Source organism: Macadamia integrifolia, unplaced genomic scaffold (genome assembly GCF_013358625.1).
Source record: "Macadamia integrifolia cultivar HAES 741 unplaced genomic scaffold, SCU_Mint_v3 scaffold1734, whole genome shotgun sequence".
Classification (NCBI taxonomy): Eukaryota; Viridiplantae; Streptophyta; class Magnoliopsida; order Proteales; family Proteaceae; genus Macadamia; species Macadamia integrifolia.
Genome location: NW_024868329.1, coordinates 53,122 through 70,891, shown reverse-complemented (window position 1 = coordinate 70,891; position 17,770 = coordinate 53,122).

The following is a 17,770-nucleotide window of genomic DNA, read 5'->3' as shown; positions in this document are numbered from 1 at the left end:
GGGGGTGTGGGGGGGAGGGGTGTGCCTAGCATACATCTCCTAAATAGATCTCTCCGTAGTTGGTTTTTTGTTCTCTCTTTCTTGTAGGTATCGTGTCTCTATCATACTTGTCCAACAAATTGATGTTTGTGTCAAATCTTCAACTAAATTAGGTTCGATTAGACCTCTTTCCCAATATGTGATTGGCATATTTCAAATTGGCTTGAATTCAACCAAAATTCTAGATTGGTCCACATAGTGTAATTATCTTTTGAATATATTATTTTTATTTTTTTCTTTTATTTTATTTATTTTTTACACAATTTGATTAAGATGTGAATGTGATTGGCACATTCCAAATTGGGAAATGTGAGGGGTAGGGTTTGGAGAGTGGGGAGGGGGTGAGGGAGCGTGGGTTGAGGGGAGGGTGTAACTGGAGTTAGAGTTGAAGAGGAAGGGAGAGGGGGAGAATGAAGGTAGAAAATCACAATAAAGAAGCCACCTACTAAAGAAGAGATTAATAAAATTATAAAAACAAAAATAAAATGTTACAATCATCTGTTGTAACCACCTCGGTTACAAACAAATTTTCCCTACATATATTATATTACATATAATTTCATATATTTATATGTGTAAATTGTATAGTGTATGGTAATTTAAATGGATGGGATATTAATCAGATTGGATATTGCTATAGGGCCGGTGGTAGAGCGGTAGTATTGTTAAGTTATTTTATGTCTTTAAAATTAATCGTACACTTGGCATAAGTTTAATCTGAGCCATCAAATGATTTTCTTCTAGTTGCTTGTTTCAGGCTTCTCCAGTTAAAGCTTTATGGCAACTCTTCCTGCTGCTATGATCTCTCTCTGCAACTCCATTAAAGTAACTTTTTAAAGTTGTGAACTGCTGCTAGACTGTTAGTATCAAAACCAAAGCAATGTAATGGGCTAGATCTCAACAATTATGAGCCTTGACAAAACTATGGTTGCAATCTTGCAGAACTCCTACTGAAAAAAATAAAATAAAATAAAAATAAAAATTTTTAAAAAAAAATGATCTTTGAAAACTCAAAATTAGAACCAGCCTCAAAACGTAGACCAAAATAAATTAGTAAGAATAGAAGCAATAGAAAAGGAAAATCTAAGTATGTCTTAATCCTCACTATTAAATTTGGTTGGGCTTATACATTGGGGTGATTTTGTAAGGTTTTCATTTTTAGTGGGCTAGCATAGTCTTTATTTACGGTTTACAAAACCGAGGTTAGTCAAGTGTAGACTACAGTTGAAGTCTATTAAGCCTAATACTGAAAAGTCATCTCATAATGAATTATTGGATTTTATCCGATACACCTTAATTGATATGAATATTGTCCATATGTGACTTGGTTCTAACAACTTTTAATGGGAAATGAGATATTTTATTTCCATGTAGTCTTGGTCCCTCCCTCACTCCATATATTGTTAACATTGAAACAGTAGATGTATGATAACCCTAAAGTTCAGAAATGTGAACAGGTTAGACAAGACCAATGGCCACCACAGAGAGGAGAACATTTGTATAATCAATATTCTCTTATCATGGATTTGGAAATTTCTAAAATACTTGTTTGTGTATCGATTTGCATGCTCATATAATATCCATGTTGTTTGAATATTTAATTAGTTCTATCAATGATATCAGAGACTATCATGGAGGGTTAATGGGCTGACAAATTATTATTATTATTATTATTATTATTATTATTATTATTATTATTATTATTATGGATGAATAAAAAAACTATTTGGCGAGCCCACGACTGTGGGTAGAGTATATCCCAAGAAGATCAAGTCCGGCTATTCGCTAATAAGAATATTAAGTGGAGCATCAACATAGCAAATGATGTGGATGCTTATTTTGGGAGAAGAGTACTTTGACTTCCAATGCGTGTCGGTTGTTATTGTTGCTATGCCCGTGCAACGGTAGGCATGCCCATTCCTTTGCCTGGACGAAGACTGTCTCCAATATTTCCTCATTTTTTTTTTTTCACTATTTCTACTCCTTCGATATCTTTTGCATGAGTTCCCTCAGCTAAGCTATTTATTTTAGGGATTTTTTTTTTTTTTACTAAAGGTCGGCAAGGAATGTATTGATGAATGAGAAAAGAAACATGGCCGAAGCTAAATACAAAAGAAAGGACCATAACCAAAAGTAGAACAAACTCATCTCCCTAATCCGCCTTCGGTATTGCCATCAGCAGAAAAGGGAGCCAAGGCAGCACACATACAATCGTCCAAAGAACCAAAGAAACTATGAAAACCTAAACCTTGGCTTCGTCTATTGCATCCCACTCTATATCTTCATTAGAAAAACTTAGTTGAGGTTCCCAAAAGGAGGAGCGCATGTTAATCGCTACATGCTTGGCTAACCATCTGCGAGCATATTAACTTCCCCGAAGCAATACTGAATTTTCTATTAAACAATTTCCAAATAGCTTATAAAGAAAATCCTTTTTTGACTGAAACACCATGGAATAGTCTCGTTATGAATACACTGAACAACTACACGGGAATCACATTCCACCTCAAACCATTGAAGGTTCAGATGCTTAGCTAATTTTATAACTTCCAAAAACCCAGTGAACTCTGCACTAAAATTTGTATTAATTACTTCAAATGATGAAAAATAGCACAAAGGAGTTCCCATATGATTTTGAGTAATATCCCCAGCACTAGACAGGCCTGGATTACAAAAAGGAACAGCCGTTAATGTTTATCTTGTAACATCCCATAGAAAGGCATGACCAGAAAGTTCTTGATACTCTGTGAGCGAGGGCCAATTCTCACCAAGCATAGCGATGCAGAGAGCATGAGATCTCGTAAAGACCTAATTGCAATTGGAGCAATAAAAGAAAGATCATGCAAATCGTTTAGAACAACCTTCACAATCAAGTGAGGAACCTTGTAGCTGTTATCATACCATCTTTTGTTCCTTTCCAGCCAAATTTAGTATAAAATGAATATAAGAGAGTATTCCAAATCCCTTTTAAAGGAGAAAATTTTGATTTTTGTTTCCACTAAGAGAATAGCTGTTGGACAGAAGGGAAACAACACCAGTGCAAATAAAAAAATTTCAAGAACTCTAACCAAACCATAGTCATGAAACTGCAGCTGAGGAAAATATGAGAGGGGAATTCAGACTTGGCATGACATAGAGAACATCTAGAAACCAAAGGGACCATTCGAGCCATAACCTACTTGTCCGTAGGGAGATTACTATGCGCCACATGCCAACCAAAGGTGGAGGCTCTATGAGATAGGCCCTTAGCCCAAATAACATTATACTAGGGAACTTCTTGAGCTTTAAAGTGGATCCCCTCCCAAGCCGAAACAATATAAAAGCAACCCGATTGGGTTAAAGACCACACAAGCATATGAGAGAGAGAGAGAGAGAGAGAGAGACTGCTGGAAGGTGGAATTCTTTGATTTGAGAACAAAAGAGATTTAAGGAATGATCTTGAACTGCAGGGAGGGCCCATTCCCCCTCCCAAATAAAGTCTATGACCTTAGCTACCATCGAGACACCGAAAGAACTTGAATAATCTTAGAGATTGTACTATCTGCGAGCCATTTGTCCATCTAGAAGAATATAGATGACCCATCTCCAATGATCCACCTTTCTTTTAAACTAACATACTCCCAAATCTTCTTTATGCTAGGTAAAATAGAAGAGCAAATGTAGGACGATTTTGGAGTACCCACATGATTAAGAAGATGGCCACATAAGAAAACAACCACACTAAGGTCTTCATTCTTAATGAACCAAGCTAACTTTGCAAGTATAGAAAGATTAACATCTCTGAGTCGTTTAATACCCAACCCACCTTCCAATTTTGGCTTATAGACATCTTTTCATCTAACTATAATGGCACGGGGAGAATCCAAATCTTCACTCCAAATAAAATTCTTGACCCACCGTCCATGAGAGAAATAGCAGAATAGGGCCAGAGGTATATAGAAAAATTGTGAATAGGGATACTACATGTCACCGACTTAACAAGCTCGACCGGCCAACCAAGGATAGCATCCTGCCTTTCCACCTAGGCTTGGCTTTGAACGTGTCCACTAAAGGCATGATAAACTCCCTCACTCGTCCCTTGAAGATATCCACCCCCAGGTATCTAATAAGGAATTTACACTCAGGAATATCAATAACATCTTTCAAATAGCTCTTCTTGCAATTGGAGACCTTACCGAAGAAGACCATACTTTTCTCCATACTAATCACCTTCCCTAGATACCTCTAATACAGCACCAGAAACCTCATAAGATTTCTCACCCCTCTCAACTCAGTAGTAGTAAAAAGAGATATTCATCGGCATAAAGAAGATGAGTTGGAGTTGCGACACGTTTAAGAGCAGATAATGGCCGAATTTATTCTCAGTCAGAAGAAGCTTCAAGCCGTGGCACAACACCTCCTCAACCATAATAAATAATATGGGACATAGAGAGTCCCTTACCTCAGACCTCCTCACCCCACTAATGTTCCTTTTCGGATGCAGAGGTTCTAGTCCGATCATCAGGATTTTTATAGTGTGGTTCGATCTCCATGGGATGTTCCAATTAATGGAACACCAATTTTTGTGGTGGCTACTAAATTAAAAAGGTTAAATTTGACCTTGAAGACTTGGGCCAAGACGGCTTTTCCCAATGCGGATATGGAAGTGGAAAGAACCAAAAGAGAACCTTATTAGGTTCTAGATATGATCGAGGTCAATGGGATTGATGAGTCCTCTTTTGCATCAGAGCTAGCTGCTAAAAAAGTTCATGATTCAACTCTTCTTCATCAAAAAAAAGGTGTGTGCTGAAAATCTCACTTGAAGTGGCTTAAACCTGGTGACTATAATACCAAAATTTTCCACCTTTCTACTAAGCATAGATGGGCAAAAAATTAGATTAAGGAGATTCAAGATAGGAATGGTAGAGTGCTCTCTTCTCCTATGAACATTGGAGAGTTCGTACATGACCACTTAGAGGACTTCCACAAAAGGGATTATATGGTTAGTTCAATGGATATTTTGGGCTGCATTCCCACTATTATTACAATGGAGGAGAATTGGGATTTAATGGAGCCCCCTCGCCAAATAGCGTCAAAGATGTGGTCTTCGATTTGGATCCCATCCGCACCCCTAGGCCAGATGGCCTTCTGGGGTCTTTCTACTGATCATGTTAAACCATTATGGGCTCTGAGGTTTGTTTGGCAGTGAAAAAAAATTTCCTGAAGGGAGTGATCACTAGGGGTGAACTCCAACTTCCTCACCTTGATCTCTAAGGTTGATAGTGCCTGCAGAGTTACCCTGTTTCGCCTTATATGCCTTGGTAACTGTTTTTTAAAGTTATTCCTAATATCCTTCCCATGCGTTTATCTAACCTTCTTCCTAGACTAATATTTGAGGAACATGGTGCGTTTCAAAGGGGCAAAATTATTTCTTCCAATATTTGTATGGCCTCTGAGTTGGAAAATCTTATGCACTCTAAGGCTTTTGGTGGTGGTATAACACTAAAGCTTGATATTCAAAACGCATATGACACGTTAGATTGCGTCTTCCTTTTTCATGTCATACATAAATTTGGATTCTTTCAGCTCCTTATTGATCAGCTTCACCAAATTTTACTTTCTACTAAGCTATCAATTCTTATTAATGGTGGCCCAATGGGTTTCTTTAGCGTGGAATGAAAATTACGTTAAGGGGATCCCCTCTCTCCCATCCTTTTTATCATCGCCGAGGAGGTCCTATGCCGCTATCTTAGGCTTCTCACGCTAGAAAATAAAATCCACGCCTTACTAGGTCCAGGTTCTATAAATTTTTCTTCCCCTTATCATCTGCTTTACGATAATGACATTTTTATCTTCACTATTGTAGAGCTAAGAGGGCTTCGACATCTCAAGAGCTTCTTGAATATGTATAGATGTAGTTAGGGCAGGTCATCAGCATGGAGAAAAGTAAGGTTTCTTCAGGAAGATCCCTACCTAGAGGAAGATAAGAATAAAAGTTATCATTAGCATTCCTAAATGTAAGTTTCCCACAAAATAATTGGGGGTGGAAATCATCTGAGGTAGAGTAAAGAAAGATTTCATTTTGCCTTTTAGTTGATAAATTCAAGACAAGGCTGGCAGGGTGGAAAGATAGAATGCTATCCATGGCGGGTGGAATTGAGCTAGTTAAATCAGTTTTGGGGAGTATCCCCATTCACAACTTTGCTATTTATCTGTGGCCCTCCTCTTCCATTGTTCTCATGAAGCAATGGATGAGGAATTTTATTTAGAGTGGGGACTCTGAATCTTCTAGAGCTATAACAATTAAATGGAATGATGTTTGCAAGCCTAGATCGGAAGGAGGTTTGGGTGTTAGATGTATGAGACATGTTAATCTATTAATGCTTGCAAAGTTGGCTTGGTTCATTACAACTGATGGCTCGATTGTTGCTTCTTTCTTAAGAGGGATTTTTGTAACTCAATCAGGGTCTCCAAAGCTGTCATACATCTGCTCTTCAGTTTGGCCTGGAATAAAGAAGATCTAGGAGTTTGTTAGTACAAAGGAGAGGTGAATCATTGGGGATGTAATGTCTATCAATTTTGGATAGATCGATGGCTCTCTGATAGCTCTATCTCAAACATGATTCAAATCCAACCTGGATCCTCAATGGTTGCAGAGATGGAGAATGGGACCTCTCTAGCATACATGATCCATCACTTAGGCTTATTTGTTCCCAAATAAAGGAGTTTCCCCTTCCATTAGTGGTGCAACCTGATACCCGAATTTTGTCCTTACCTAATCAGTTACCTTCTCTGTTCCACCGGCTTGGGAGGAACTTCTTGTTGAGGCTCAGCCTGTTCCTTCGTATAATGTTATATGGAGTAAAGGATTATCCCCTCGTGTTTCTGCTTTTCAATGGCATCTCTCTCATGGAAAGTTACCTATGGACGAGAAAGTTATGGCTCAGGCAGTGCCTTTATTGTCTAGATGCTCTATGTGCCATGCTGAATCTGAGTTGGTCCCACATATTTTTCTAAACTTTCATTTCTCGACTATGATTTGATCATATTTTTTGAAAGTTTTTTATCTTCCCTAGCATGGTTTTCTTTCCATCCAATAACTATTCTCATGGTGGAAAAAGAAAATCAAACTCTTCCCCCCTACAATCGTTTGGAATGCCTCATTGATTAATATTTTCTACCAGATCTGGCTGGAGAAAAACCATCAACGAAATGACAATTGTTGTAGGGATCCAGGCTTGGTCATCAAAGCAGCGTTCAATGATTTGCATGATTTGTCGCTTTGTGCCCCGATAAAGATCAAGTTCCTGAGAGATCTTATCTCTCTACATCAATGCATCCGGTAAGAGCCTCCCCCTGTGCCCATGGATATTAAAGAGATTTTCTAGGTTCATCCTCCCATATGATGCTATAAAATCAATATAGATGGTTGTTCGTTAGGGAACCCAGGTCTTTCTGGTGCTGGGGGATATATTTTGAAATCATTAGGGAGTTCCTTTGTGCTAGTTCTCCTCCTTTGAAGGAATTTCATCTAACTTTGACGCTGAATTTGCTGGTTTCCTTGAAGCTGTTAAGTTAGCGAAGCAGCTAGAGTTATCATAGATTGAGGTGGAATGTGATTTGTGTGGTGTGGTTTATTGTATCAACAGAAGAACTATACCATGGTGCTTTCATCAAAAGTGCTTCTACTTAGGAGCTATTTGGATAGTATCCAATGGGATATTAGGCATTGTTAAAGAGAAGTAAATGTGGTTGTAGATGGCCTTGCAAAATATGCAGCGACAAACAAGCTCTCAACAGTTTAGGATGTCCAGCCAAGTTTTGTTACAAGTGATATAGAGTGGGACAAAACTGGGAAATCGAGATTTCGGTTTTCGTAATGTCTTTGGTCCTCTTGGTCTTTTTGTGATGACCTTGTCTTGGCTCCCTCCTTTGTTGATGGCAATGACGAAGGTGGAGTATTGAGTAATTTTGTATTTTGCCTCTTGTTCTTTCTTGTATGGCTTCGGCCTTGCTCATTCTTTCTTTTTAATATATACAATTGTTGATCTTAAGTATTATATATATTTTATAGTATCCTTATCCAAAATTAACTGGCTGACTCCCAAAATGGATCAGGATTATATCTTGTTCGTTCACAAGCTATTGACATAAGCATAAGAAAGTAGGTTGGAACTAGGAAAGAAAATAAAGAAGGTGAGCTCACACTCGCACATAAGTAGATTCCGAAATAACATACAAAGATTTACAACTTTCTTGTTTGGAAGGCATGACCTCCAAATGAGTCCCAATCAGGAAGAGATTCAAAGTTCCAGACTTTGCTGTTGAAGTGGAAAGCAAGTGAACCATGTCATTCTATAGTAAGGGTGTTAATTGGTTCGATTTCTGTTTAAATGGTGCGGATCGGTTTGGTTCACATTTATTTAACTAAAATCATAACCGCATCATTTACTAAATGGTTCCGCTTTCTGAAACTGTGACCATTTAGTAAACGATTTCGGTTTCCACGGTTTCACGGTTTTAAACGGCTTTGGTTTCAGTTTATTCCATACAGTTAGTAAGACGGTTCACAATCGGTTTGTTATAACTTGCAACTATCTCTAAACTGAAGATCATAAGCTTATCCAAAAATAATTGGCAACCACAAATAAGAGATTCTATATTGACGATGATATGTCTTAATTTGATAATCTATTTCTTTGCATAACCATTCTCAAACATACAGAACTAATATCATACAACATCCAAATCCCGCTTCTACAGCATAAAATATTAAAATGACAGGTGGTTTAACCAAAACACCCCATCTGTGATAACATAATAACATAGTAAATGAAAATTACCAGGCCTTTCAATTCCCATTATGAAAACTAAATTCCATTAACAAAACTAGAATACGTTTGGTCTCCCGAGCATTCCCTTATAAATGTTGAAGGTGTAACAATGAGTGATGGGAAGAGGTGATTGGATTAATTGTGCAGCTTCCACTTTCCATTCTCCAATGTCACTCGATTTATAACCCAGGATCATTTTCATCTCCCCGAGCATTCCCTTATAAACCCATTAACCCAAGTTCTTAATTCTCAAGGTCGTGCAAATGAAAGAGATGAATGAATCATCATATCCTTAGATTAGAATCTGGGAGAAGAAGAAAGAAGATGGAAAGAATTAAATGAAGACTGTTTGGTTATGTTGTAACTAATAGATTAATCGTACATACTTGATTGAGAAAACTAGGGGTTCAAACCATAAAAAAGGAAGTAGGGAACACGAGACGTCTCAAATCCAAGAACTGAAGAACTTGTGAGTTGCGGCTTTGGCTTCTACCCTTCGAGTTTGGCGGTTTAGCTGTGTCTCAAATCCATTTCATTCCAATCACTTTTACTTAGGATTATCTTTTTGGAAGTGATATATCAATTCTGCCCCTGCTTTATTTAATTGTTATGCAAATTAATCGGATCAGTTTAAACGGTTTAAGTGGTTCGGTCTAAACAGTTTCAATTCGGTTTGAAACCAATGGGTTTCACGGTTAAAACCGACCCGAATCATTTAACTAATCGGCCTAAAACTTGAAACCATAACCGCACCATTTGCTAAACGATTTTACGATTTCGATGTAAATAGATCGTTTCAATTTCGATTACAAATTCACATACTTATTCTATAGTGGGTTCCAACTCAGTCCCATCTTTATCAAATCAAATCAAATCTACCTATTTCTATACAAACGCAATAAGCCATCGTCATCTTTAAGTGTGTGTATATATATATATATATATATATATAATATGTGGGAATCACTGCATTCGTAATGTAAAACCAAATCACACACAGAATGATTTAAAGGCAACTACCTAATGGAGGACTTGCTAGCTTGTGAATCGACCGATACGATATAAGAATTTTTGTCATTTTCTGATTTTGTTGATGCTTTAATCAATGCCATGGTTTTGCTTACATGAAGAAATCAAGTCAGATCATGACATGAATAATATATCAAATAGATTAAACTAGTATTAATTTTTTATGTGGCAATTATAACTATATCTGCTTGGCAATTATAAGTTTTTATGTGACAATTAAACTAGTATTAATTGTGCGTACTCACAAAGGGGTACAATGGTCATTCTGCAACCATTGTGTCTATGACGTAAGAGCCTCTGGCAGATAGCAAGCTTTATCCCTAAAAAAAATATACACACAATTTCAGTCTCACCCATATATATATATATATATATATAATAAAAACAAAAAAATAAAAAAATTGAAACAAGCATTACAAAGAGTCCTATCTGTCACATGGAAACTTACATGGCCCTCAAGAAAAAAACTTAGTGAATCTTTTGTCCAGAAGGACTTTGTGACAAGATGTCATGTCTTGGTTATTTTGACCATAAATAAATAAATAAAAGAAAAAATTGCATTGCCATCTCCTAACTTTGATTTTTATTCAATTCCACCCCTGAGTTTTTTGAAACACCAAGACACCTGAAAATTCAAACAATTTCAAATCAGTCCCTACAGTTAGCAGACTCTGTTAAGTTATAGAATGTCTGTTAGTTTTTTCCCAAAATTATCAAAATACCCCCGTCTATTGTGAGTGGAGAATATTACCCTCTCTTTCCCTTCTTCTTCTAAACTCACACTATCTCATTCATTTGACTAAGAGATACCCAAACCAAGAAGACAAACCTGCAACTACCTTGAGCTCTGCTCCCCTCTGACGTACTATCGTGAGCACCTCTCCCCTCCGGCGTACGATAGTGAGCACCTCTCAAGGTAACACCTAGGTGATGCCTTGACATCTATGAACTTAGGTTGTGAAGCCATCCAATGGCAGCTATTGGGGGCTAGATGTTTGATTAATTTGTGATTACTTGTAAATGCTAGTTTGGTCGATATTGGTATGGGCATCAGATGTAGTTCAGAGATAATGGTTGCAGAGTGGGGTGGGGTTGGGGAAGAGAATTGGTTTTCTTGAGCTTTTTCTCTCTTTGAATGCTGATGAATGAAATCAGTCAGCTCTGGGAAGGGGCGATAGATAGTAGTACTACATATTCACATTCCTGCACACACTCTCTCTCTCTCTCTCTCTCTCTCTCTCTCTCTCTGTGTGTGTGTGTGTGTGTGTCCTTCAAGTTCTACTATTACAGCATTCTTGGCTTCTCGCCTTCTCGGATTGATACATAGCTGAGATAAAAATGGCCTCTTGTACGATACGCAAGTAGAATTAGGTTTTGAGGGACATTTCAGTCCTATTATCTTAGCTAAAATGATCTACAAGATGATCCCCAAATACATATATGCAACTTAGGCATCCTCTCTGTGAACAGTTGAAGCTACAACTATGGAAGCATCTGTTGCACCTAATATATGATAAAGACAAAGGGAAAAAGAAAAAGAAAAATGGAGAGACGAAAACGATGAGAAGAAACACGAGTAAAAGAAATGGAAAGACTTATTTAGAGTCAAGTGAGAGAGAGAGGGAGATACTATGAGTGGCTTCTTTCTGAAATTCTAGCATCCAAGACACAAATTAAATATAGATTGTACATGAAGAATAACAAGGAACAGTACTCTGCGTTTGTGAAAGTTTTCACGGTCGCTCGCCGGAGGGGAGAGGTGCTCACTATCGTACATCGGAGGGGAGCGGTGCTCAAGGTAGTTGCAAGTTTGTCTTCTCAGTTTGGGTATCACTTGGTCATATGACTGAGATAGTGTGAGTTTAGAAGAAGGGAAAGGGAGGGTAATATTGTCCACTCACAACAGCCGGGGGTGTTTTGGGCATTTTGGAAAAAAAACTAACAAACATTCTATCACTTAATAGGATTTGCAAACGGCAGGGACTAATTTAAAATTGTTTGAATTTTCAGGAAGTGTCTTTGGTGTTTCGAAAAATCCATGGGATAGCATTGAAAGTTTAGGGGGTGACAATGCAATTTTCTCTAAATAAAAAGAAAAGCTATGTCTCCCAAGCGATGAATGGATGGTGCAACTCCAGTGATTGATGTAAGGAGTCGCCGCTCTCTCTTGGTTGGGGATCTCCTCTTTAGTGGTTTCCCACAGCTTGGCCGCTCCCTCTCTAAACCTCAGGATCACTCGTGGCTTCTTCAAGTTCAGTACTTCTCCACTATTTAGTCCTATAGTCCAATAATGGACTGTAATCTTGCAGTCCTGTAAATATAGCTCATGTAATTCCAATCTAATGTTCAAAAAAAAAAAAAAGTTCTCTATCCAATGGTTCTGATTAGCTACATGTTCACAGTTATATGCATTATCAGTCATTGTCCAAAATTCATTTTTTGTCTACAAGGTTGTGGTTGAAAATATTTTTGAGTGATTAATATGAATATTTAGTTTTACATAAAAATAATTACAAAAAAAAAAATCTAAGTTCAAATTAATTGAATCAACCAAACTCAACCACCCAAGTCTTGTCTAGTTCTAAGCATCGATAGCAACATTTTGTATAAATCCATTAATCTTATCTTAGTAGGATAAAAACTTCTACAAAACTGCTTTTAAATTAAATCAAAACCCAATGAAGAGGGATTTACCTCCAATTCAAAAATGATTTAATATATTAAGTGCATATTCTCAATGTAAAGATTTACTATAGAAATAATTCATTGTTCATTATATTGGTTATACCTTATAAATTTTGGAAAAATAAGGATTTATGTGATAATTATTCATTCCATCTAGCTGTTAGTTTTATTGATTTTTACATCTATATCAACTAGCTAGTAGATAAAGATGGCAGTTGCATGCATCTTCTCTAGTGGTTTCGTTTTGAGTTTCTCTACACTGTGTCCACTTGGTCATTCTTATCTTATTGCCTTGCAATGTCTTATTTATTATATTAGGCTCGGGTAGGCCAGGTCCAGTCATATCAGCGTTGGATAGGCAAAAAGGGCAAGGAACTTACCTTGTTGTCAAGCCTAAAGTCATTAACTGAAGACACTTTTGGCACTTAATGGGGTCCTTGTGATGACATGGACGGGTCTTGTGAGCTGTTGAGAGAGACCAGTTGACAAATATCTTGTCCTTAGCATTAGAATTGCATACTGTTCAGTGTTCACAGACATGCATCTCATGACAGGATAAGATGCCTCTGTTCTTGTCTCTTTCTCTATCATTGGAAGATTAAACCTATAGGGTTGCTAGCCTAATGCCCTCAATTCATCATCACTTGAGTCGGCTGGTTGTGGGTTCGAGTCTCGGCATGTCTTACTATCACCTATTGGTCTTGCGGAAGTCTCGTTTGCCGTTAGGGGACATGAGAAAAAAAATAATTCTCAGTTCTTTTTCTCTCTTGCAGTCATTCTGCAAGACTGTCAAGAACCATTTCATGAGTTTCTAACAAACATGAGCTCCAAGGTGTGAGACCCATCGTTTAGTAATAATTATCAAACATTAATGTTTAGTTGCTTCGGCAGAGAATATATTAGAAGAAAAAACATAATAAGACAAATAATCATGATGACATAATGATGGATTCATTTGTTATCTTTTTTATTTTTTTCTTGGCATCTAAACATAACCTTAGTCTTAGAATAAGAGGGAAAAGAAAACGATTAAGTGAGTCTATTTGGTTTTTTTTTTTTTTTTGGTAATATATTTGGTTCTTGACTAGACTTCAGATTTGTTATGATGACTTGTTTGATTAATAGTTGCTATTTAATTTGAAAGTCCCTATCAATCTATTGTTTTTTTACCTATTAATTTTGTTTGAGCTTTCTTCTTTCTACTTAGTTGAGTTCATGTCAGATTGCATTTTCAAATTTTTAAACATTTGGATAGTTATGCACATGATTCATGCCTTCTAGATCATTTTAGCAAAAACCATATAAATACATGAGAAAATGATTTATGCGGGGGAGTGTGGAGGGCACATGGTAGTGGAGGCAAATGATCCCCCGCTCCAATTGAATACAAATTATGACCCCTTGCCTGATGATTTTGCACACTTTTTTATTGGCGCTTACACACATGCAGAGGCCTCGATTCCCCATAATAAATATTTTCCCTAAATATATATTAAAATATCAGATATTTTTTCACCCACGCCTAACAAAGAATATGGACATAAATAAAATCAAATAATATTCAGTCTTATCCCAACCAATGGGTTATTTTATTATAAGAAAAAAAAAAAAATCTCCATTTGTTACCCCCAGCCTTCTTCTTACAAATTATTAAAAACTCAAATATTCTTAAAATCCACAAATAGGGATAAATATTTTATAAATTAACCATCTTACTTAGACTTATACAATACACATATACATAATCGCATATTTGTATTTCCCACACCATATTCATCAAATACATAAAAAGATCACTCAATGATCCCATCCCATCGCCCCCAACATTAAAAATCCTAAACATTAACTTGAATCTTCCATGGGACGTTTTGTTACTCATCAAACCCATACCCAAAAACAAATGAAAATGGAAATTATGAATGATAAGAAGAATAAGAAGAAGAATAGAAGGAGGTAGATCTAAAATACGTTCCCTCTTCCATTTCCATAATACCCACATCGGAAACTTCATATTGGAATCCTCATATTTACAATCAAAAGAAGGGTAAGAAATCACTGCCTGGTCCAGGCCACCATCAGTACGAGATCAATGAGAGTATCCAATGCAACATCAATGTGATTGATGAGATTTTTTATTTTACGAGAGATATGCAATGAATTCCCGTGCCTTGTGTCAGAGGAAGGAAGCCACACATCTAGGCAGCATTCTTTTTTATGGTTGTGTACGCTCAAAATGACCACTCTAGGCCACGTTGGATGCCTCGATGCACGTTCTCATTGGCCTCCAGACTGGGGTAGTAGCCACACGACTAGATAGCATTCTCTCTCCCACAGAATAGGAAAAAGAAAACATAGAACTTGAAGAAAAAGAAGAGTAAGATTGAAGGGCTCCTCCATGATCAAGAAACAAAGATACCGTATCTGTCATTATTGGTATTGATGTTATTCATCAAACAGAATCTGGTAGGCTTGTTGGGCTGGAAATTCCTTCTCCTTTGAGGATTATGATTGGAAGGTTTGATGATTTGAAGAAGGAAAGCCTTAAGTAGATTAGCCTTAGCAATCATCTTCAACGATTCCGGTCGATTTGCAGAACTCGACTGAACATGATTATGATGATGATGGACAGCAGATCCTCCTCGGTTTGAGAGCTTCCTTTGGGTATTGCGATGTAGAGTACAGCGGAAGGAGCCAGGATGTGTCGTTGGAGAGCAGAGGCAGGATCGAGTTGCTCCATTAATATGAAATTTTGAGTTATTGGGAGCTGGGCTTCTTGATGCCATGGATGTTCAACCTCTTCTCCTCTTCTCCTCTTCTCCTCTTCTCCTCTTCTCTTCTCTCTGGTTTTTTAATGTTGGGGCTGGATTTGGTTAACAACTCCAATGATGGACAGGGAAGTTGCGTGTTTTTATAACTACTTCCTCTTGGTGCAAAGTTCATTGATACCCCCAACTTTTAAATATTATCACTTAATAATTATGTTCTTGCGAGTGGACCCAGTGAGTCATTGGGTTTTTGGGTAATTAGTACTTAGTAGTATGACCCGGTTTCTCTTTATATGTGGTGAAGAAAGAATCTCTTCATCCACATTAGCAGACTCTAATTTTGGATTGAATCAATAGGGGGTGAGAATTAATGATCATTATCAAACTCTAATTTTGGATTGAATCAATAGGGGGTGAGAATTAATGATCATTATCAAACTCTAATTTTGGATTGAATCAATAGGGGGTGGGAATTAATGATGAATTTAAAGACCAAACATAGTATCACATCATCGGTGGTGGAGAGATTTTCTCCTTAACCTACCTAAGTCAAGGATTCAAAAATTCACAATCAAAATCGAATGATCGAATCAGATCAGAAACTAAGTTTAGGTCTGACTAGGATCGATTCAGGCTAATTCCTAATTAATCGGCTTGATATTCTATGCCAATCTGAATGGAAATCAGTTGGACTCGTTCTGGATCCCCATTTTATGTTTTTGAACCTTATGCCCCTAGGTGAAGGGTAACTTAATCTTTGTATATCTACTATTAATCACCAAAAAAAATTTTTTTTGAGATGTGTAATTTTCTATTATATTCATTTAGGCAAAAGCTAACGATCTGAACTAAAAAAATTTAGGAAAATATTTTTGTTATTAACAAGTGGAATGACAATTTCAATCTCTCGATCTCTATGAAATAGAATGGATTGACATGTCAATTTTTTTAAACTAAACTCAATCATGAGTGATGTACACTTTTGTGCAAGATGAATATTTTTGTATCCGGCAATTTACAAACAAAATTGATAGTTGGGCCAGTGGCATAGTTGTTCTACCAATTAGAAGAGTGATGTACAATTTCAATTATGGAATATCTCGGAAATGATATAAAAAGATGAATTGTCAAAGCTCAGCTCAGATTCAATAATTACTCTCACATCTATTTTCATATATATATTCATGAACTCATTTATTAATCTTGAATCTTTTTTTTCATGTCAATTAGACTAAAACTTTAACATGTAAATGAGAGATTTTAAGATTTACCAATTCATAAAATTTAGAAGACGTCCATCCATTAATTTTAAGTTTTAACCGTGATTTATCCATTAAAACATTTATTATTATTATTATTATTATTAAATTTGTTTTGACATGTGCTCAACTCTGACTGAATGAGCAAAAGACCTTAATTTCATGTTATGTGTCTACAAAATTTCCACTTTCGTCATATAATATCAATATCTAGAATATGCACAGACCAGAAAAACCATTCTCATTCTATATATAAAAAATAAAAATAAAAATTGAATTCCTTCTTTTAAGGGTATAAAAAACAGAATATTGGAAATGGACAAAAGAGAAAAGTAATTGTTGTACTCAAAATAGAGATCCAAGTGTTCGGTAGGAATATATTCAAATCCTTCTTTCGGTTTATTTCCAACGGCAAAACGTGGGGCTGAGTCAGGCGGCGGCCCCCTGTCCTTTGGTTTTTTTTTATCTCACTTTAGAATTTTAAAACTAGTGCTTACATGACCCCACTAAACAGAATCTCTCTTTCTCTCTCTCTCTCTCTCTCTCATAGCTGGTAACACGTGGGATGGAGCCAAACACATGTGGGCCCTTTCATGGATCTCTCTGACACAAACTTTGAATTTGGACGTCACAATCTTACCCAACTCAAACACGTCAAAAACCCATGCCCACCTCTCTCTCTCTCTCTCTCTAGTTGCAGGTTGTCTTCTTGTACAGGGGGAGGGGTTACCGGGCGAGGGCGGTTGATTAGAAGTGATTAGTTTAATTGCAAATTGGGCAACTGGCACGTGTTCAGTAAGTTAGATTTATGTAAAATCTTATATGAAAACCCTTTGGATAATTGTATGTGACAGGTGATGATGTGTCGATATTCCTCCCTCACATGTAAGGCCCACTAGGGACTCTCAGACTCTTAATAGGAATTAGGCCAAAAGCATTATCAAAGTTGAGTTGATGATGATGGTTTGGATTGAAGAGGGCCCACCACCAACAGTGTCTCAATCATTAATCATTAAATAGGATTGAATTCTTTTGTCGCGTAACAGGATGAGCAAGGAAAATAATCCTCTGTTTTTCTCATCCCAATTTTTCTTTGTTTTGCCACCTGCAGAATGCGACACATGGACAACTTTAAGATCAACGCACCGGATGTAATAATTCTCACCCAATCTTGACCGTT